This window comes from Adiantum capillus-veneris, chromosome 24 (genome assembly GCF_014529385.1).
Source record: "Adiantum capillus-veneris isolate H3 chromosome 24, ASM1452938v2, whole genome shotgun sequence".
Classification (NCBI taxonomy): Eukaryota; Viridiplantae; Streptophyta; class Polypodiopsida; order Polypodiales; family Pteridaceae; genus Adiantum; species Adiantum capillus-veneris.
The window spans coordinates 11,454,149-11,477,898 of record NC_140954.1 but is presented as its reverse complement, the minus strand read 5'-3'; the positions used below and the strand labels follow the sequence as shown (position 1 = coordinate 11,477,898).

Genomic DNA, 23,750 nt, shown 5'->3' with positions numbered 1-23,750 from the left:
AGGCAAGTCTAAAAAGACTCCATTATTAAGACCAAAGCTCCCGAGGTGTGAAAAATATCCCACATAGTGGGCTCAACAAAATCAATAACAGATTCTAGCCCCACTTACCCTAATATAATTAACAAAATCAACTATTAATAGGCTACTTAAGGACCTCTCTTCTTAAGTAAGAAAAGAGAAACCAAATGCTCTGATACCAATGTAATGGAAATGGCCTATGAACTTTGAGAGTAGCAGAATTAGAGATCAGGTGAAGCACTTTTGTGAGATTACTTTGTGATCATAGTAGGTGATCTTAATTGATGGTAGCAACATAAACATGGTACTTAGCTAACTTGGCATGAACAATACTTTTGCGAGAGAGAGAGAGAGAGAGAGAGAGAGAGAGAGAGAGAGAGAGAGAGAGAGAGAGTTTAAAGAACATGACAATAGTTGAGGATCGGATTTATATGGAGCCGGTCCCCCCTCCAATAGGCATTTGTATTATACTTTCTCCCATCAAAAGAGACTTGGTACAATACAATCTTTGTGTTCCTTGTGACCTAGGTGACATAATGAAGACGGAAAGCTTCATGCATCACAAGCATAACATAAACTTTGTAGAAAGAATTAACTATCCCAAGTCTCAGTCTCAAGGCCTAAAACACCTTCGAAGGTGGAGAGAGCTAGCGGGGAATGAGGATAGGGAAGAGGAAGAAGAAAATTCCATAGTAGGAAGAAATAGTTCCTCACTTATCATCACTCTTCTTGCTAGCATACATAATAGCATAGTAATGAAGATGGAGAAGATGGCAATCTTAAGCATTGAAGCATGACTCTTGGTTGGATTTGCATTTGATAGTAGCGAAGAGTGTTGGTGTAGGCTCTCACTTCTCACAAGCTTGGAGAAGGAGATGGAGTTCCTCAACTTTCATCAAGTGAGAATGAATCCACAAAATGAGTGTGTGTGTGTGTGGTGTATATCCCCCCAGCACCCCCCTTGCTTTCTTGGGGTGAGTTGTATCTTTTACACATGTTTTGAGCTCATTGTATCCCTCTCCCCCCTAGCCAGTCACATGTAGCACGCATTCAAGTACATGGGTAGTCTTTGGACAAGTGTCCTCCTTACCCCTTAGAGAGAGAGATTGAAAATTTCTAGATATTTGTTGGGTGGAACTAGAAGCTCATTGGACCCCTCTTTAGCCCAACCAATAGCATTCAAGCACACCATGTGGTTAAGCATAGGGAGAGTCTGACATGTGTCCCATGTGCCCTTTGAGAAAAGGGGTGCCCTTTGGGTGAGTGGAAGGTTAAGTCAAAGATTCACCTAACTTTGGGACTTTCATGCATAGGAAGCTTCTCAAGCACCTTCCTCATTAAGTTTCTAGGATGTCTTTTTGACTCTAGACCCTTACCCCCACATGCAGGGGAAGCTCATTAAGTTTGCAGGGTCTCTTTTTGACTCAAGCACCTTACCCCCCATGCATGGGAAGCTTCTCAAGCACCTTCCTCATTAATTATGACAATCACCTCAAGTACCTTAGTCATCAAGCATGACAAGAACCTCAAACACCTTAGTCATCAAGAACGCACCTTAGTCATCAAGCAAGACAAGCATCTCAAGCACCTTAGTCATCAAGCACGCACCTTAGTCATCAAGTGCGACAAGCACCTCAAGCTTAGGTCGGGTTCCCACCTCAAGATCATCCCTAGCTTGCCTAAGATCAAAGGACTCTCAACACTAACTATTGGAGGTCTTTAATGAAGCTAACCCTAAGGTATTTTAAGCTCCATTAGTTAATCTTTCTCTTTGACAGACCATCTCTCATTTGGACCCCTTTACCATTGCCCTCGTGTTGAGATAGATCCGTAAGCACATGTCTATATTCTAACCCTTGTTCTCATTTATTATCCCACATTAAATGATCAGTTTAATATAAGAAAATCATTTGGGTTGGTTAGATATTAGATTTAATGACACAGCCTTTGGAGGGTTGTGAGTTTTTGTGAAGCCAAGCACTAGGGGCCGGGTTACCCAGTGTGAGGTGGATTAGGAACTTGAGCAATCCATCGACATCTATTGAGATTTTGACGTCACATGTAAGTGTTTTTATGGCAATCAAACATGGAGGACGAGTTCCCACTGTTTCATGGATTACCTAATGAGAATGCATAAAATTTTATTGAAAAACTGGAATTCAAATGCTTACTGTGAAATATACTATACCAAGCTATATTGTTACGGCTACTGCAATACAATTCACAGGATGAGGCAAAACTTTGGTTACACAACCATGAAGAGTTGGTGAAGGCACAAACTATAGGGGTGGTTTTGGACTACAATCGTATGTAACAAGATTTCCTCGCACAATACAGATCCAATAAAGTACCTGATGAAGTTTGGCATGAAATTTTGGTGTACATTCAAAAGATTAATCAAATTGTTGATGATTTTGTCATGCATTTCACATGTTTATGGGATAAATGGGCCAGATCTTTGGGAAATGAAATCCCTCCATCTATGTTAAAGAAGGACCATTTCATAGCAAAATTAAAAGAAAGTCTGAAGTTCAAAGCTGAAGTAGCCCGCTACCTTCGAGGAAGTAGTCACTATTGCCAGGGAGAAAGAATGGAAGGCTCAAAGACTCAATGAGTATGGGAAACCAGTCCCTGTGCAAAGTAATGGTGGCCAAAGGAAGGAAAATCAGCCAGAGGTTGGAGCCCAACCTACTTAAAGGGTTGCTAATACTGAACAGTAACAACGAAATATGTAATACATGATGACCATGATGCAGGAATTACAACTTAGTGTTCTTCGAGGTGGAGGTGGTCGTGGTCGCGGTTGTGGTAGAGGAATGGCCTAATGAGAATGTGGTTCATGGACAAGATCTCTTTGAGCCGTAGAGGAGGTTCATCCCTACCTGTTATAATTTTGGTGAACTTGGTCTTATCACCACTTATTGCTCAAAGCCAACAAGGATGGGAGGTGATATGTTTGCACTTACCCAAAAAATTCCTAACAGGGCTAATAATTATGCATTCAATATACGGGAAGATCAATGTACTGAATAGGAAAATCAGGCCTCAACCTCTCGTGGTCATGTGGGTATTGTGCGGGGGCTGAAAAGAAAGAAGTAGATATGCTGCCCATAGGCAAAAGAGAGAGGGAAGGCTATGCCTCTAGGTCCCAACAAAAAGAAAGGAAATGAGAAAGAGGGTGAAGATGCAAAAGCCAAGAGGAAGAGAAGACCTAATAGACAATTTGAAGTGGCAGATTTACCTTTTGGGAGAAGGCCAAACAACTTACAATTTAAAGGAAGACCTGATTGGGATGAAGTAGATTATACTTTTGGAGAATTGATGAATATGGTACCCAAACTCAAGAGGCAGTGGAAGTCAAGAGAAAGAGCTGAAGCATAAACAAGTCAGAGTATTGGTTGTGGGAGAGCTACCCAAAATTTGTCCTATGCTGAATGCTTGGCACAAAGGTGTGGGCATGGGGAGGCCTACATTCATGGAGGTGCTCAAGTTTTTGTGATCATACATTCATGTGTCGAGAGACTGTGTCTCATTACATGTGAAAGATTTGGGTTTCGGAATTGACTAGCAAACCATGCCAAAATGAAGTATTTGGGGTTGATTAAGAATTTGGAAGTTGATGTCCTTAACATGAAGGTTATAGTAATCTTTCATGTTATGCCAGCAAGCTTGGGAGATTTTCCTCTTATTTTGGGACAACCTTGGGTAAGAGTTGTTGGTGTTGCACAAGATTGGGGAAAAGGAACAATCTGTGTGTATGGAAATAAGGGTGAAAAGAGGATATTGGATATGACTACCAAGCAACCTTTGGTAGAAGCATGTGAACATGTCACTGAATTTGATGTCCCAGACAATGCTAACTAGCACAACTTTGACATATGCTAACTAGTAAATAACATGAGTTACATCTCCAAGTTTTATGATGTATGATATATCAATAGAAAGCTCTTGAAACAAGGAATCCAAATTTCCAACCTTCAATAAAATTTGAAATTATTGTAAAAATGTGAAAATGCTAACTATTACAAAAAAGCGCGTCACGCTAACATGCTTTTATGAAAAATTTATTTGCCCTCAAAGCTAGAATAATGATGAATCCGAAGTTACCAGTGAAGATAGTTCTGAAGACTCAGAAAGTAGCACAACTTCCAGTTCTAGTGATGAGGGTGAAGTGTCATTCTTGTTGTTGGATGAGGAGAAGAGGGAAGTGGGTGAAATGTTGCAAGTATCAAGGAATATAAATGCTTCAAGCCGTTTAGAGAAACTTGAGGAGTTGATATAGCCTAAACTGGAATTGCCAGTTGATTCAAAATATGATGAGTATCGATTTGACACAAGGAAAAAAAAGGGAGTACTTAGCAATGCTGGATAGGTTTTCAAATATTTTTATCACTTCATATAAAGAAATAAGGGGTTTTGTTGGAGATCCTCTAAAGGTTGAACTAATTGAAGGGGCAAAGCCAATAAGACATAAACTAAGAAGGATGGGTAAGGAGCAAATGAATGATTTAAAGGAAGAAGTGGATAAATTTTTGGATGCAGGGTTCATTATGCCTATTGATAATGCTGAATGGGTGAGCCTTGTAGTGGTCACTCCAAAGAAAGATGGACGTTGGAGAGTTTGTGTTGATTACAAGATATTAAATGCAATGACCAAGAAATATCCTTACCTTTTGCCTTTCATTGATCAACTTTTAGATGTAGTGGCTAGCTTCGAAAGATATAGTGTTTGTGATGGTTATTCAGAATATTTTCAGCTTATCCTTGCTCGTGAAGACCAAAAAAATACTACTTTTATCACACCACGGGGTTGTTTCTGCTTTTGTTTCCTTCCTTTTGGGTTGACAAATGGGCCTGGAGCTTTTGAAAGAAAAGTGGATTAGGTCCTTACCTCGTTCCATAGGAAGTTTGTCAAAGGATTCATAGATGATTTCTATGTACACAATTCAAGGAAAGAGCATGTGTAAAAGCTTCAAATGACTTTTGCAAGGTATGATGAATGTGGGGGTCAGTTGGACCCTAAGAAATTTCATTTGGCACAACCAAGGGTGAAGCTTTTTGGGCATGTGATTTCAAAAAATGGGATTAAAGAAGATCCAGAGAAAGCGGAGGCTTTTTGTTTTTGTCATCTCCAAAAGATACCAGACAATTGGCCACTTTCAAACAGAAGGCTAAATATATGTTTGGTTTCATACCTTTGGCATCACAGATATTATATCCATTGCAGCAAGCAGTTAACAATGATCTCATGGAGTGGTCTCATGACTATGAAGATGACAGGGTCAAAGAGGTTTTGAGTACACTACCCATTATGCAAGCTCTCGACTGGGAAAAGGAGTTTTATAGTAACCCATCAATGGGAGATGATGCCATTGGGGCCATGTTGTTGAAAAAGGGGAAGGAATCTCAATATATGAAGCCTGTTCATTATGCTAGCAGACTCCTCATGAAAGAGATTTCTTTGAAATTAAATTGGTGATGATCAATATGGTTTATGCTTGCAGACGATTCAGGCATTACCTACTGCAAAAGTAATTCACTTTTCTCGCCAGTTATTCATTACTTCCTCATTTGTTGAATATATATTTTAAAAACAATGATGAAATGGGTTGTGGAACTTCAGGAGTTTCATTTCACCTTTTTGGTGAAAGAGAGTACTTGGGCTACCTTGGTAGATTTACGCACTTATAAAAACACTTCTGTTTTGGTCAAGTAAGAGGTTGTGCAAAAGAAGAAAATTGAGACTCTCGCCATCTATCATGCTTCGCTATTGTATTTTGATGGCTCTTATCAAAGAATTCATGTTGCTGCTTCAGGAGGCATTGCCATTTATGATGCACAAGGACAACTTGTAAGGAAGCAAGGGCTAAAAGTTGATGTAAAAAGTAACAATGAAGAAAAGTACATGGCTCTTGAAGGTGTTTTGCATTTGCTTACAACTAGGAATTAGATGCTTGCAGATCAAAGGAGATGCCTTGTTGGTCGTGAAGCAAGTATTGGGAGTATGGAAGAATAAGAATCCTAAACTAAAGAATTTATGCTTTAGGTGAAATCTTTGCTAAAAAAGGTTGAAGCATGGAGTTTGTAGCATATTGAGAGGTCTCAAAATGAATAATCTCAAGATGCTACCCCATAAATGATCACTTGTGTGTTTGTGTTGGAAGAAAATGCCCCTTCATATCATGGGAAGGAAGCATTATCACAAAGGAGATGATTTTTCCATTGACAGGTGTCGTACTTGAAGGTTTACCACCTCCAAAAAGTATGCATTTATAAGAAAATCTAGGAAATACAAAATGCTTGATTGTGTGCTTTACATGAAAAGAAGTGATTTGGTTTTGCATCCTGTTCTTTGGAAAGAGGAAATCTACAAGACATGAAGATCATGTTGCATAAAAGTTTTCTAGAAGGCTATGTATGGCCAAGCATTCAGCGGGATGTTAACCATTGGTGCAAGTCGTGTTTGCCTTGCCAAAATCTGGGAAAGAGAATTTTGAAGCCCAAATTGCAAAAGAAAATTCTAGCTTCTGATGTGTTTGAAAAATGGGGTCTTGATGCTATTGGCCCCTTACCTATGACTAACAAAAGAAATGCTTACATTTTGACAACAGTGGATATTTTATCAAGATGGGTAGAAGCCAAAGCTATCAAACAAATTACCAATAAGGAAATGGGGAAGTTTGTTTATGAGCATACTATGCTGCAAATTTATTGTGCCACTAGAGCTACTTTCTGATAGAGGACTAGGATTTAGAGGGGAGCTGCTTAATTTCTTATGTGAGAAGCTTAATATACATCATAGGTACAACTCTCCTTATTATCCACAATGCAATGGTCTGAATGGGAGACTCAATTGAACATCTTGACAAAGATAACCCACACACATGGAAAAACCTGGGATTTAGAGTTTCCTTGTGCATTATGGGCCTACAAAACTACTATCAAAACCTCTCTCTCTCTCTCTCTCTCTCTCTCTCTCTCTCTCTCTCTCTCTCTCTCTCTCTCTCTCTCTCTCTCTCTCTCTCTCTCACTGACACTCACTCACTCACTCACCACGGTCTCCATCTTGCCGAAATTGAGTTTTTTGTAAATACCACTTTGAATCAAGATTGCCCTCACATCTCAAGGGGTTTTCATCATCTACATCTCTCTCTCTCTCTCTCTCTCTCTCTCTATGGTATAGGCACACTGCGGTCCTGCAAATGTCTAGACATTGCGGACTAGGACTTCATGCGGCTTTGGGATAGTTATTCATGGGATATCATGGGATAGGATGGGGTTTTGCACCATTCTCAATCTGCATTGGAGCAGCGAGTGTGTTTGGGGGGGCATACTAGTCATGGTGGATATCTCTTAATCAATCAATATATCATTCTCATGTAATCCTGTGTTTGGTTACATATCAATGAAGATATGTATTGTGCTTTCTTATTGTGGTTTTTTTTCTATTCTGTCTTTAAATACATTGTTGTTCATCTAATGTAAGAAAGTGTGAGGGTTATCCATTCTCGTAGTGCTTATTGCTCCACTACGGAGCTATAGGCATTATATATGGCGACCATGATGCACGATGGGCAACCTGTTGTGAACATGCATGCACACTAGGTCACACGGTCCTGTTGACCCTATTGTTTTAGTTGTGGGAAGATGACAGAGGAGAGGCGGTTCGGATGAATTGGTTTTTTCTACACACTAGGATGAGGAACATGTGTCTTGGTCGCCAAGCTCGATGCGTGGTTGGCATGACATACTTTGCATAGTCAATCATGTCCTCTTGTCGTGCGCTCTCCCTCACCCAGTCATGTTGCTCCACCACCGGCTTCGATAAGTAGTCCCGAGGTTTCACCGCCATTGTCCCCGCCTCCTATTGTTTGGCAGCTCTTTCTAGGAGGGGGTACAGTTGGGCAAGGGGCAATGGTGTAGCTAGCAACGGGTGGTTAGATTAAGTATAGTCACTTTTGAGGTCTCTCAAAGGAATACTTTGATGCACATTTTGGGGACAATTTAATAAGGCGTATGGGTTGAATCATCCTGGCGCTGTGGCTCCTCTCCATCAACAATCAATGTTTGAGTCCACACTTTCAAGGGAAGATGCAAAATGGCTGTCAGAGTATCCTGACAATCACTTTCAAACTTATGTTGAAGGTTCCAGAGCATTATTACGTCGATTCAAAATGGAAAATACGGTCCCTCAACATTTGGAAAAGCTTCGTACATTGTGTCAAAAGTCGTTGCTAGTGGAGGATTATGTTGTGAAGTTCCAGATGCTTTTGTAGTGGGTACCTCAGGCACAACGACCAACAACCAAGGTGTTGAATGATTATTTTCTATGAGGACTCAATAAGGATCTCAAAAATGCTATGGCAACAATAAATAAGGTAACCACTCCACTGGATAATGTTATTGCACGGGTTGTTATAGCAGGAGAGGCCTTAGAAGATACGGAATCACCAAGGAAATCAAAGAAAAAGGATCGCAAAAAATCTCATCGTAAGTCTCAAGGAAGTGGTAGTGATAGTTCAGAGTCAAAGAGTGCACACTTAAAATCCTCAGATTCACGCAGCAATGGTTTGGTGAAAGAGTCAGAGGAGGCACCTTGAAAAAAATCCCAGCGTCAAGGGAAAGGTGTCCCATCTGGATCGGCAAAATCTTCTACGGTGGTAAAAAGTCTGAAGGAGTTGTGGTGTACTCAGTGTACGAATCCGAGACATGCCACCCAAGAGTGTACAATGAATCAAAAATGGTTATACAATGGAATGCTATTACAATGATCGTGGCCGTAGGAGTTGGGATTCTTCTACATGGAAATCACAACAGTCAAGACAAGGACAAGAGCATGCGGTGGCCTTGGCCCACGCTCATGCATCAGAGGCTACTTTTCAAGGACCAGACAATGGATGAGGTCAAGGAGGGGGTCGCAGCCGCGGAACACGTAGCCGAGATCCTAATCGACTCAAGACCTGCCTTTTCTGTTTGGGAGATGGGCATTGGCGATCAGAGTGTCACGACAACAGCAAGGCCGGACTAGACAAGGGCAAGGCAAGGCTAGGCAATGTGGAAAGGGAGTCCAACTAGGGCAAAGGGCTAGGAGCCATGCTATATAGTGTGTGGTTGGGAGGTGGACTCCTAGGTTCTTGTTCCCCTTGTCTAACATTGGTATCAAGAGCAAGGTTTCTAATTTGGGAAAGCACAATCGTGGTGTTGGAGAGCCACACAACTTCATGCATGCTGTTGCATGTTGGGGTCACTGAGGCCGTGGAGCTCACCCCTTGTGAGGAGGACGACAAAGCGGATGGCGTGGGAAACATCGCTTGCGAGGGGAAGGGGTCAACAAGGGACCTGCACCGAATGAATCCTTCTCGGGCTTGAAAGCATTATGCGAGTGCACTGAGCAAATCACGTGCCTATAGTAGGTGCTCTTGCCGACCATACAAGGGGAGCTGAGAAAACTCTCCCCCCTTGTGCTGTTTGTGGGCCGCCATAGCTTGTGAGGAGCTCTTTTTTCACACCCGGTGGATGCCCAACCCATTTGGGGTCAGTGACCACGAGTTTTTTCACCAACCAAGGGACGGTACCCACCGTGGGGTACCCCCCCCTCCCTCTTGTGAAGCTTCAGGCGAAGCTAGGAAATCCGACAGAGCCAAGCAAGGGCAAGGCCGGGAAATACAAAGGCAAGGTGCTTTTTCTACTTTGTATCCTTCATATTATTGTTTCATACTTGCATTCAAGTTGTCGGCAAGTTATCCAACATACACAAACCAAGTGCAGTATAGGTGCTCAAGGCAAACACCTCTACACTATTGAATTGTTTTCTTGGAGCCCGAAGCAAGATTACATCCTCAACGGAAATTGGAGCAGTGAATGAAATTAGCAAGTCTAATTACCGGTATCAACGGGATTCTTTATCGGTATTTACCAGTTGCGGTACATCATGCAGTTTTCCTGCTATTCCTTGCACTACACTGTGTTGCCATGGATTCAGATATCAATATGACTTTTGATTTCAAGAAAAATACACCTGATCCTACCCATGATGGCTCACGATCAAATGCTCTCACGGAGAGTGCGCGCGACACTACGGCAGGTGACGACACCTATGAATTTCTCGACATTCAAGAATTTTGTGCACTTCATATATGCATATCAGCCATGGAAGGAAATTTTAAATCTTTAAATGAAAACGTCACTAAATTATCCATGTTAGTGATCCAATTAATGCAACAGCAGTCCAAGGGGACTGCTAACACGCACATGCATGAGCACGTTGCTACACAGGGGCAAGGCGCTTCTAATCTAGGACAAGGTCCAATTGTTGATACTTTGCACAATCTCACTGCAAAAGAGGTGGATGAGTTGTTGGAAAACACCAAACCACTGACTTTTAAGGGAGAAGACCACGATTGCAATAAGCATGCAGTGAATATCTTTCTCAGCAAATGGGATGGAATTCACGCCTTACGGCGTACTCCGGACGCACTTAGAGCACTGCAAACAAGTTTAACTCTAGAAGACAAGGCCTACAAATGGTGGATGTCTCTCAAGGAAAAGAATATCATACCATAGAGTTGTGCAGATTTTCAAGCTATGTTTCACAAGAAAATTTTGCCTGCAAATGAGGCAGATCAGAATTGGACGGCTTGGGACACGTGTTCCATGCGCCAATACCCATCATTACTTGAATATATATCTCACTATCGGGATATTATCCTCAAGTTGGAAGGCTTAAATAACTTTCAGCAAGTACGGGGATTACGTGGTCTGACACCAGAGCTTAAGAAGCAGGTCAAGACCCAAGACCCTAAAACACTTGAGGAAGCTATAGTGAAAGCACATATTCATGATGATCCAGATGAAAAGAAATCACATAACTCACGTGCCTGCTAAGACACATGGTAACACACGCACACAGTATGATCACAATAAAAGGAAATTTATAGTAGGCAATTCAAAAGCATCTAAAAAACCCAAGGGGTCCAAAGGTCCTCTCTCTCTCCCGAGGACTTTGATAAAGCTAAGAAAGAGAAATTATGTTTTTAATGTTTAGGAAGAGGTCATGGCAAAAAGGATTGTCCCAAGGGAAAATCTGCTGCTCATGGCAAGGAGAAGGTAGTGCAACACGGTGCAACTGCTGCCTCTTGAGTCTTCCTCACGATTCTCTACCGTGGAAGTAACACACATCGAGGTGGTGCATGAATGCTGTCTCACAGCTTCCATGTGAAAACAGACCTTCGGACCACATGAGTTAGTATCGATGCACGGATCTCTGTAGGGCACAAGGTGCCCATCTTGGTAGATGACCACAGCGGAATTGCCTTGGGTGGCATTGTCCAGGGGTTATGTCATCGAGGTCACCAATTTACGACGCGGAATGTTTTTAAGAGAGATTCCCTTGAAGTGAGTGGTCCAATCAACACACATGTGCGGGGTATTAACACGCACTTTCAGAATAAGGACCATCATGGGGTGGTCAACGCCCGATTTGAGGTGAAAGGCCACACTCATTTTTCATGCAAGTATCCTGCGTTCGTCGTCAAAAGGAGCTTTACCACTGTGCATGCGTCTCCTATCACCTTCAACACCATGTCTTTTGAAAGCTTCAAAAAATCTGCAGCACCTAAACAACAGGAGCTAGGTGAGGAGGAGATGACGCATACCCGATCAATGAAGATGGCCATGGAGGAGTTGTTACGTCCCCGCAGAGAAAGTATTCAGAGCGTGGAGGACATTGAGGGGGCAAAATCTGATGGAGATGAGGTTGTGGAGGAGATGGAGGTCGACGAGATATTCGACGTTCCTGATCGTGATACAGAGGTATGCCTGCGCCGGGTTGGCCTTTCTGAGTATGCATGTTTACCATGGGCTCTTTGGGAGAAGAATGAGTTTACAGAGTAGTAGCTTTGCCACCTTAGGGAAAATTCTAGCTGTATCATAAGGGGAAAGGACGTTTCCCCAAAGTTGGTGGCCGAGGTTTTCAAGGTTGCTCACAATCCTTTGTACAAGGCAAAGAAAGTGATAGATGCAGTGATGAGGTCCGAATTTGGGCAGCTAGAAGGCAGTAGGGATTATTATATGGTGCGGAATTGTGGTAAACTTCACAGTACTCACTTATTTTGGTATTTGGATAGGGTTTGTTTGTTGGCAAAAACCGCTTATATGTCCAAAGAGGCGTTTGTTCCAATTCATCATGCAGAGTGAGGGCAGAAGGTGGATTGGGAATCCTTCATTTTTGACAGGCTGCAGCTTTCCAAGCCAAGGGATAAAAGGAGGTCACCGTCTATTTCCAAGGTAGCTCCTTACTTGCAGGAAATTTTCTCCTATGTGCTGCAGGTACCTCTTACACCTAGACCATTGAGATTTGTTAAGAGTCCATATGTGCAGAGTTTGGGTGATGCAAAGCGTCAGAAGTTGGACTGGGATATGCCTAGTGGGGACAAGCTTAAATCTGCATTGGGCCAAGGAAGTAAGTTAGCAGCTGGAACAGATGAAAAGGTGCAGTCATCCGGGAAGGTCACTCTTTTCCCTTCTAGGATAGGATTACAAAAGATCGACACCAAGAGCCATACCATAACTTTGTTTCCGCGGAAGGTTCACGAGGGTTCACGGAAACAGACCCCGGTGACACAGGCCTTTAAAACAACCCCTTTTGCTAAACCTGCAAGTGTTAAAGTGGATGGGGCGTTCTTAGTTCAAGATGTTGTTCAGAGTTTTTCGGACTTGAATCGGTCTATCTGCAATCAGGAGGCTATGATCCTCACCCTCGATATGCAAAAGGTAGAGGGGGAACGCATTGATAGTTTGGAATGTGAAGTCTGTCAGCTGCAGAGCCGGGTCGATGAAGTATTGAAGGAGAAGACATTATTGCAGGCTCAGAGTTAGCTCAGGTCAGTACGAATATGCGTAATTGGATTTTTGAGATGGCAGGAATTGCACAAGAGTTTCAGATATCGGGCTGATGGGCTTAAGGAGGCCACAGAGAAGCAGTTTCATGAAGTGGAGGATAAGATTTCACATCTTATTGCAGATAACAATTTCTTGATGAATAGGGTAACTCCATTGGTGGATCTGGAGAGGGCCACTTTGGATGGCCCGGGTGTCACAGGGGTTTTGATCTCTGATGCAGATGTGGATGTTTTGAAGAAAGAGGTGAAAGTTTGATTACACCAAGGAATTGTGGCACCAAGTAGCATGGCTTTTTCAAGAACACATGGCAAAGCCGATTGATAGGTACAAGTCGTGGTTTGAAGCTGCTGGAGAGCATAAGGTCCGTGAGGAGAATGCCACGCTACGTGAGTGGAATGATGAGTTGGAGATGCAATTGGAATCAATCGGCAAGCAGCTGATGGAGCAACAGACTAGTATTCAAAAGGGACCACAAACTCCAAATGTACAGGAACTACATGAGAGTAGCATGGAGATAGTTGCATAAGGTTCACTTATTGTGGTTGAGGTGGATGCAGAATCGCTGGCAGTACATTTACTTGTGGGAGAGGATTCAATTGTTGAAGTGGAGCAAAATCAGGGACTGGATGCAGAAAATCAAAGTGGTTGAACATGGATCAAGGGATCATGGGTCCGAGGTCAGCCTATGGCTCAAGCCTGAGGCTGTGCCAAGTGTTGAGGCTACACCTCGGTGCAGTAGGATTTTGACTTTAAAAGTGACTATGTAATGAACCTTAATATGGGGTGTGTCTTTTGGGATCTTAAGTGTAGGGATGTTTATTTATGTCAAGAAGTGTTCGGCAATAAGCAGTTTTTCAGTTAAACGATGATGAAGAAGATGTAATGGCGGATTCCTGCGGGATTAAGAAAGTGACAAATGTTTGTTCAACACTGTTGTATTTTCTCTCTTTCTGTATTTTCATCAATGTAGTATTCTAAATGCATAAGGGAAGCAGCGAGTCTTTCCAGAGTATGTTTGCCAGGCGCTACTGAAGTTTGTAGCAATGGAGGAATTTTGTGAATGTTAGGGTGTTCGTCAGATTGTTGTCAGAGTAGGATGGTGTTTAAATGAGAGAGAGAAGGACAATAATACAAGACACCAAGGGATTTAATCACTCTAGACCTAAGGAATCTTCAGAAAAGGAAGAAAAGATAAAGGCCAAGGGGGAGTCAATCAAGACATAGTCTAGGCCACAACAAAAGACTGGCATTTTAGGTTTCACAATTGGTGAGTCTAAATAATCTTGTGATCTTGTGAGTGATGTTTCTATACAGGGCATGAGAATCCCTAAAGGGAAGGGCTACCCAATTTTGTGAGAGAGACCATGGTGCATGGCCATGAGAGGAAATCAATATTTGGACACATGAATTCTCAATATGCAAAGCTAGAAAGGGCAAGGAGATCCCATACAATACAAAGTCCAGTAAGAAACAAGGGATGGACCTAGAGACTAGTGCACTCCCTAGTGATTCTACTACAACATCAAAGGAGGAGGAATCTACAACAACAAATGATAGTGACAACACTCTTGAAATCACGGGTCGCATTCTTACTGATCACAACAAGGTGGATCCACCAGATATACAATTGCAAGAAGGGAACGTGAAGCTTTTAGAACTACACCAATCAAAAGAAGAAATTGCAAGCACAACTCAAATGGTTGTTTTCAAGGAGTGGGACTTTGGAGTTCACCCTAAGGAGATTCTTAAGCAAGTGGATGCAGTGGCAACCTATTGGCAATCTAGGTTTGTCAACCTAGATGTAGAGATTGTGTTTGATCTTATTGTGTTTGATGGATTTAAGAAAAGATTTAAAGAATCCTTAGCACAAGGGGTGGTAATAAGGGTCACAAGAAATGATCTCAATGTGAGAAATATGGCAGTATGGTCCTCCATGCATATAGTCAAGATGAGGTGTTTCTCCACAAGTGGTTTGTAGCATAGCTTTTGTATATGCTATGCACTTTGGTACAGTGTGTATCAAGCTTGTCTTTGAGCTGCAGGGTCAATGGCTTATTACCAATGTTAGGAAAGGCAATAGACCTTTTTAACAGCACCCAAGACGATGGAGAGGGGGAAGGGGGAACACACCCAACACACAACACAATGCCTCGCTATAGCCGAGGGTATACACAGTGCCCCAATCCACTAGAGTTCACCTTCAAAACTTGACACTACCCGCAAGCAAACCACCACTTGCACAAAACCATACGCACGCCTTGCAATGCACCAGACAGACTCAGTCTCTCTGCTCTACTCAACTCACAGCCTTCCACAATCACACAGCCTCTCTCCACCTCTCTTTGCACAACCAACTTCGGGGGGTCACACATGCCGACACACACCTGAACCCACATGCTCACAAGCAGAGAAGAGAAGCGGGAAGGGGGGATGGCGCCCAAAAACAGTAGAGAATGGTCCTTTTGCATAAACAAACATCATGTACAACCAATCCCATGCCGGCACAACCTCGGCAAAAAGACCATTCCTCAAAGCCTACAAGGCCAAGGAGCATCCTGGCCAAAAAGCCCCAAAAAAAGAACATATAAATCCTTTCATAGGGGTGGGTCTAGGAGACTTAAAAAGAAATCAGGGGTGAGCTCCCCATCTCGTGCTCTTCACTTGCAGCTTCATTTGGAATTTCCTTTGCACTGCCACTACTTGGCATAGTCTATCTTTGGTAACTCTTGCGTGGTGCACACATTTGTCCATTGTCTACCCAACTCGGCCACACCTGCACTTGTACTTGCATTTTGGACACCTCTCGGATAGGTTCCCTCTCTCTTCCCTTGATTTTTGTGGCGTGCGGGATAGGCCCCTTTTTATTGGCCCTTGAAGCTTTCAAAATCTCTCTCTCCATCTACCTTGCTTCACCATTGGCCGTGGGATCCTCCCCTTGTATTGCCCTTGACTGGCATTTGGCTGCTTTTCCTTCCATAGTGGGACCCCTCCCCTTGTTGAAAAATAGCAACATCTCTATTCGGGGGGGGGGGGGGGGGCACTTTCCTCAAAAAAGCATTTGGCAGCCTTGGGCCTGCGGGACCCGGTGCTTGCAGACGCACATGCCATGTCATCAATGTCATCAGTTGTCGTCGGCCATCGGCTGCCACCCAGCGGGCGTGCACATAGCACCACCCCTCCTCCTTCAATCAAAATGCCACCTGGACACTGCCTACGCCACCAACAGCAGTGCCCCACAGGGGCCACCATAGCCACATCACATGGGAGGTTTCACTCCCTCACATACTCTACAAAAGCCTCACAGGCCAGCTCTTATACCACTACCTTTGATCCTAAATTAGCACATAGGGATCATACTACCTGCCACGTGGCGGTTGCTGACTCCATGGCCTCTAAAGGCCTTGCATTTTTTATTTTTTATTTTTAAACCTTCACGCTTAGCTTCTTTTTGGACCCTCCTTCCCATGATCCCCTATAATGCTCCTATGTCGGATCAACAAGACGCAAATCCCGACTGAGACTCCATGTCGTCGACTTGAAAAATCCCCGACTCTAACCGTAACTCAATACTCTCCGAGCCCCCAAACTAAGGCCGCAAAAACCGGTCAAAGCATTGACAATCAATCCCGAACAAGTGCACCCAATCTTCCAGCTTCTATATCCTTACGCTTCGAGCGCTGTTTGACGTGCCGAACAACTTTTTCTAGCTCTATATGATGCATATCCTTCTCTAGCGCCTTGTCCAACCCAAAAGACGCCAAATGACATGCTTCCCCATGTGGTCAAGCGGGCACCAACCTAGCCCATGGAAAAACTTTAAGTGACCATAACTTGCAATCCATAACTCTGATCTACAATCTTGAAAGATAGGTAGGCTCCATAAATCAAGCACTACACGTCTATACCTTGAATTCCACTTGGATCATCTATCCCTAGCTGCTGTATTTGGTAGATATCTGCAACACCTGAACCTTCAACCTTCCATAACTTGGGATCCTTACCTCTATTGGATGAGCCGTTTGGACCTACTCCTTCAGCACTTCAAGCTCGACATTCTTGGACCCAAAAGCTTCACCTTGCATCACCTTCACCTGTTACCCAAATTAACCCCTTTTAGAGACTTTCGTGGCCTATAAGCCGCATCAGTCATACACCTCCGCTACTACCTGTCAACCCAACTTTGGATGTACCATCATTGCCCACCCTCTAGTTGAACATTTGTGTTCAACCACATAAGATCTTTATTCACCTTCTAAATGCAAAACCTAAGCACACACTATGGGAAAACCAAAACCATATATACACAGTTTTATTATGCCTACTCTCAAACCTTCAAGTGGTTTGTCCGCCCCCCCCCTGCATCATATAGCTTCCACCTGGATCAAACACCTGCCTTTGGTATCTTCCACCCATCTTTACTTGCTCACCATAGTGCCATACTGCAGCACCTAGACCACCATGTGTGTAGGTTGGCCATAGCCTACCTGACACCAAACTCCAATACATGTCTGACCCTCCCTCCCAACCAAATAAAGTGGAGGACTTCACCATAGAACCCTACACTTGGTGAGCCAACCACTAGATAGCTGCATCTACCACCATATCCATCAACCATAGCTTCAAACCTTCAATGGAAGCAAAGCCACTGCCTGGGATTCTTTGTTCCCCGTTTCTTGACATGTTGTGAGAAGCTGGACACACCCTACGGAAATGGACTGCTCGATAGATCATCATTTTTTTGTAATTATTCATTTATTGAGAAAACCCGATATTTCACCTTGTAAATATTGGAACTTACAGAAGTTACCAAATTGTATCCCAGTTTTGACATTTAGATTGAGTAGATGGTTAATATGGAACATTAGGGTTTGAGAATTGTAAGGTATTTATACCACTTTTTGACCTTAATGAAGGACCTTTTGTCATTTTAAAAAGTTTTGAAGTCTGTGAGTGAGCGTACTGTGTATGAGAGAGAGTGAGAGCTTCATCTTGACACTATGCACGCACCGGTGGTCAGAATCGAGTGAGGAGAAGTGCAACGTGTTGCCCCCGACGAGAGCTACGTGCCAATACCAACATTGCACACGTACGGTTCAGTTTTGCGAGCTCCATCTACGACCTTCATCTAGTGATTTGGTGAGCATACATTGTCCGATTTTGCATTGCAGCATATCCACGTGTTCGCATTGAGTAGAGCTACACATTAGGAACTTTAGATTTTGGAAACGATGACCTACAAATTTCGGCCAGACATCCTACGTGATTCTGCATCAGGTGTTTTGGGTTAGGGTTTTGGTTCATAGACCTTAGGGAGAGCTACCTGTTGGTGTTAGTAGGGTCTCCTTTAAGTTCTGTGGTGTTTCGAGATTGTTTGATGGGTGTTCGGCTCTACAAAGCGTTGTAGGAAGTTTCCTCTCGTGCACTCTTGAAGGCTGTGACTTAGACATTGGGTAGAGACCTCTGTAGGAATTAGTTAGGAGTCGGCAAGTGTAGGTTGACACCCTATGCTTGCTTCCATGCGCCTGCGGGTCAAGTTTCGTCCTTCTTTGACAAATCTTGTTAGGTGAGTTCTCGTTGTGCTGACGTCCTTCGCGGCGTATTCGTCAAACATTGGCGCCGCTACCGGGGACAAGGACCTTAGGTAGGTGACCGAGACTAGTCCTTGAGGATAGGGATTCTTTGGCTTTCCAAGAGTCTCGTTTTACATTTGGATAGGATCAGAGGGTGGAGGACTCTCTAGGTCTTAGAGGGAGTCTAGAGAGCGTGTGTCTGGCCTAGATCCGTCGACTTAGGTAGATTTAGGTAGAGTTAGGTATTAGTTGAGTTAGTGAGTGGGAGTTGGAGTGGTAAAGGCGGTGAGAGGAGAGCTTGAGAGTCCGGAGAGGCCAAGAAGCAACCAAAAACACCATTATCACCATTTCACATGATGAGTAGGAGTAGAGTAAGTGGGACATCATGATTCAGGATCTAGAGCACTTCATACATTGTTTCTTGTTAGAGTCATCACAAGGTTGTAAAAGACGCAAAAGTGTGTTTGAAAGCTAAAGTGAAGTCCAAAAGTTGCTGTGAGTGTTTCTGATAGAGCTGCAGAGCATCAGGAGCATTTCTGTCAAGAAAAATTTTAATTTTAAGCCAAGAGACATCCTACGCGTAGGATGTATAGGCTAATCTGGTGGGAATTTTGGAATTTTGAGTTGACTAGTGTGTTCAGAAGGTGGGGTTTACCCTCTTTTCACCTGGAAAGTGAAAATTTGACCATATCTTGATAAGATAAGGTCAGTTAGACTGAAATTGCCATACATCCTACCCAAATTGTGTCAAGGCATTATTTTAAAACCAAAACCATGGGATGACTGCATGAGCATGATCTGCATGATATATTGAGTGACTGAGAGAGGTTTCATCTCATTTGGGTGAGAAAAATTGGGTTCTAAGCAGATTTTAGCACTTTTGACTGAAAAAGGCTAGAACAACTAAAATTGGGAACTTTTGAAATCCAAACCAAAATCTAAGCATACCACTGGGTTGCTGACATCAAGGGGAAGCTGTGGGTCAAGTCTGGGGTCAAACAAAACAAAAAGACATCCTACGCATAGGATGTCATCTGTGTGATTTTTCACTCCAAACTTGACTTTGAGCATACCAAAGTGATCAGCACCTCAAGTAGAGTCTATGGTTTGCATTTGAAGCCATTCTGAGCAAAAAGACATGCTACGCTTAGGATGTCTAAAGCAATAAATTGAAGCCAGATACTGATTGTGGGTATAGCAAGCTATTGCATAGCTTGAGGCAAGCCTCTTAGTCAATTTTGGTCCAAATTGGGGTTGATTTGACTGATCAAGACCAACAGCAGGCTGTTAGAATAGATTTTTGATCCATTGACCAGCTTATAGGTATCCAAATCAAAAAGTAAAAACAGCTGTGGACTCGGCACATCAAGAGGAATCCATAGTGCAAGAATCCAGGGAAAACAGAGCAGAAGACATCCTACGCGTAGGATGTCTACTGGGGCTTAGTGAAGAGAAAATTTGACTAAGATTATACAGTGAGGCTCCATTTGGCTTAAAGGTTCCAGAACTTCTTTCAGAAGTGAATTTGGACCTTGTTTGACCTTTTGACGAAGCAAAGACCGAATTTAGACTTTTCACGTAAATTAACCAACATCCGAGGGAAGTACAGTTCCAGATTAGTAGACCTAATCCAGAACACCAGCAGTGTATAAAATACAGTAGTGGTTGAGGTTAACTCTCGAGTTATACCAGTCATTACTAAGATAACCTCTAGCGGTTAAATGCTTTGATTTGATTGCCAAAATTAAACTCTTGTGTACAGGTATATTCAGCAAAGCAAGAAGATGGGCGGAGACTAATCCTTTGCCAGGTGAGTGGTTGGATTTGTGATAAATTGCATTGATAAGCTTGATGAATTTAAGATCTGGAAGATAAATTTTTAGAGACCAAAAGGTGGCAGGTGACCAAGGTAGCTTAGTGTCCACCGAGGAGAGTGTAACTGAGGCAAGGCTAGATCCACTATCACCGATTATTGAGAAGGGTAGTGATACTAACACTTCATCAGACAAATCTTTCTTCATGATGGGTAGTCAACAACCAGGAGGTTTCACTTATGATGGACCAATGCTAGGAGGAAGCACCTTCCTTAATCCTTTAAATGATTCCAAGTTCACTGTGATCTTCTTAGAAGGAACAAACTCAAGGGGAGTCTTAGTTTATTCTGACTATTGAGGATGTAAGTGTATTTGTATTGAAGAAAGGCCAGCTCAGAGACTGGAGATAATTCGACTTTATGATGATGGAGATAGATTCCGAGATGAAAAGGGGAACCACTATCTGATAGTTAGTAACCCTGAAGATTACAACAGATATGGAGATAACGTGGCGAAGGGGAAAATGGTTTCAGAAACTCAAGAACCGCCTCCAAACATTGATCGACCTCGAGCAATTTTTATGTATGATAAGAAAACAACCAGGGTTTCAACCTATAATGAGAATGTGGGGATTTACAAGCATGTGAACGAGGGAATAGTCTCCTACTTTCGCTGCAAAGAACCATACCCAAACGAGTTAAGCAAAGACAAGGTTCTTTATTTATTCTCTTATGAAATTGCTATGGGGAAGGATATCGTTTTTGTTGATAGGTACGGGCGAGAATACCATCGTATTCTCCCAGAGGAGGTAGAAAAGGCAACAATTCCAGGAGCATCAACATATCCCCCCGATGAAGTGCCAAGAGCCACCTACACCCCTAGCAAGTCGACAAATCCCTTTTCAAAGGAGTATGACGCGACCTCACATTTCACCTGACCACAGACATTCAACAACCAAAACCAACCAGCAACTCAGCCATCATTGCAGGCATGGCTTCGACAAAGTGCAACATTAGAGCAAGATCAAAACCGAGATGGGTATCAAGCCGCATGAGGGCTAAGGGATTTACAAGAACCACCACTTTATTCACGGTATCAAGGAGAGAGTAAGCCAAAGACACAAGGGTCAAGAGAGCCTGGCAGACCACCCATAGAACGAGTTCGAAGAGATGAACCATCTCTTGCAAGAACTGTTATAAATTATGGATTAGGAACACCACTGGGAGAGGAACCAGCCTACTACAGATGACTAGAGGAGGTATATAGATTGGGACGAGGAGATTCAATGATGAGATGTGTAGACCATCGTAAAATTATACCTTCTCAAGTGCAAAAATGGATAAACAAGAAATACACGGGAAACAGAGATCTGAGAGATCATGTAGCAGCCTTTGTGCGAGTAATTAGAGCTGAAGAGGTTTTAGATTTCCCTACCCAATTTGTAGGGTTTGGACTAACCCTAGAGGATGACGCTGCTACTTGGTTTGACTCTGTGGAGCGTAGAGACTTTGAGTCTATGGAGGAGGTTTTTGACGAGTTTATCGAGGAATTCTCACAAAGGGGAATAGCTCATATTACTGTCTCACAAATCCATAAATTCAAACAGAAAGACAGGGACTCTATGAAAAAGGCAGCCCTACGACTAAAAAGATATGTTAAGTTCTGCCCTATTGAAGAACTTCCAACTCAGTCCAGACTTATGATTATATTTATCCAAGGACTAAGGAATGCAGATCTCCAGAAGGACTTACATATGAAGAGGAGCACGACGTTGAATGAGTTGACTAAAGAGGCTCTTTACCTTCAAGACAATTGTGCGTTCTACAAAGAGGGTGAGTTCAAGGATCTTGACGACGATTCATCCTCACAACAAAGTGGAAGCAAGTCTTCTAAGACATCACCAAAAGGAGAAGTAGCAACCAGGAGCAGCTTGTAGAGTAAGTGCTAAAAAAGATTAACTTGAACGCCAAACCCCAGGCTAAACAACCCAAGTGGTGTGCTATTGAACAAAAATGGACAAACCATGGGACGGAGGAATGTTATTATAACAAGGGATATGTGAGAGAGAGACCTTATGCTCCCCAAGATCAAGTAACATCTCCTCAAGTTCCACTGATTCCTAGGTATCAAGCAAGCAACCTACCAGGACCTGTAGGTGTCGAAAGACCACAACCAGTGTTGGGGCAACAACCACCCCTACCAGGTTTACGACGAGTTGGCATAAGATACACACCAATAGTAACCGAATCAGAAGAGAAGGCTTTGGTGCCTATGCATGCATATTATGAAGATCCCAATGGATATGCGGAAAAACCTGCCTATTATCCACCGGAAGAACCCTCAACACCAAAACCATGGAGCATGATTGGAGGTGCAGGACCACCAACAGCTGCACAAGCAGCAAGAGAAGGAAGATATAGCTTGGATGAATGAACATTGTTGTTCATAGCCAACAGAGGCATGGGCGGACAGAGACATGCATACCAACAAAGAGGAGCTCAAGGAGCACCTCAACAAGCCAAAGGACCCTTCTACAAGTGTGGTGGAGACCATTGGTTAAGTGACTGTCCTTGTGATGAAATCATTAGAGTCAACACATTTTGCACCGAGTGTGGAGTTACTCATTTGATTCCTGATTTCCCTAAGAACTCGAGCAAAGAAGCAAAAACTATCTCGAAAATGCTAGAAGCAGTGCCTTCCAGTGGAGGTTCATAAAACGAGACAATCATACCTATTTAAGCAGTGACACGAGCCCAAGCTCAAAGAATGACAAACGAGCCCATAATTGAAGATCCAAAAACTGATGCCCCAAGTTCAGAAAGGAAAAATCATTGAAGCACTTGGAAGGCTAGAAAGGCGCGTATGAAAGCCAAGAAAGAACGAGAGCAAACTGCTCTATCCGAGGAGTTAAAACACACAAAGAATAGATTAGAATGGTTAGAGGATCTAGCTAGCCTAAGCTCACACACTACGGCAACCATAGCACCCAAGGAAATAGCAGAACCCAAAAGTGCAGGATCAGGAGGATCAGTACTGGCGGACAAGGTAAATGAGCAGTTAGATGCACTTCTAAAAGCTTATGAAGCCCGACTCAAAAAGAACCAAACCCAAGAGCAAAGATGGATGACTTATCCATATGCTGAAATAAAAAACAGAGGTTGGAAATGTGTAGAAATATGATTGAAACAGTTCAATCTTTGATAGAAAACCCGCTTGATAAACTTGCAAATTGGCATGAAGTAGCAGCCCCAACCCCTATCAAACCAGCTGTAGAGGAACAAGTAGAAATGAGTGAAAGACTTACGAATGCTTATGAGTCTAGGGGAGAGACTATCATAGTGCCAAATACGACAGGCTTAGGTAAGTGACAGGTTCCATCCTAAACATTGGCATAAATGGGTAAGGATTGTAACGGTCTAGACGATATGTGGAAGCAAATCCGTGAGGC

At 43.0% G+C, this 23,750-nt stretch overlaps 1 pseudogene; it reads left to right on the top strand.

Annotated features, from left to right (window-relative positions):
- Window positions 1-13,222: 13,222 nt before the first annotated feature.
- Window positions 13,223-13,567, top strand: LOC147425947 (uncharacterized; annotated as a pseudogene).
- The last annotated feature ends 10,183 nt before the right edge of the window (window positions 13,568-23,750 follow it).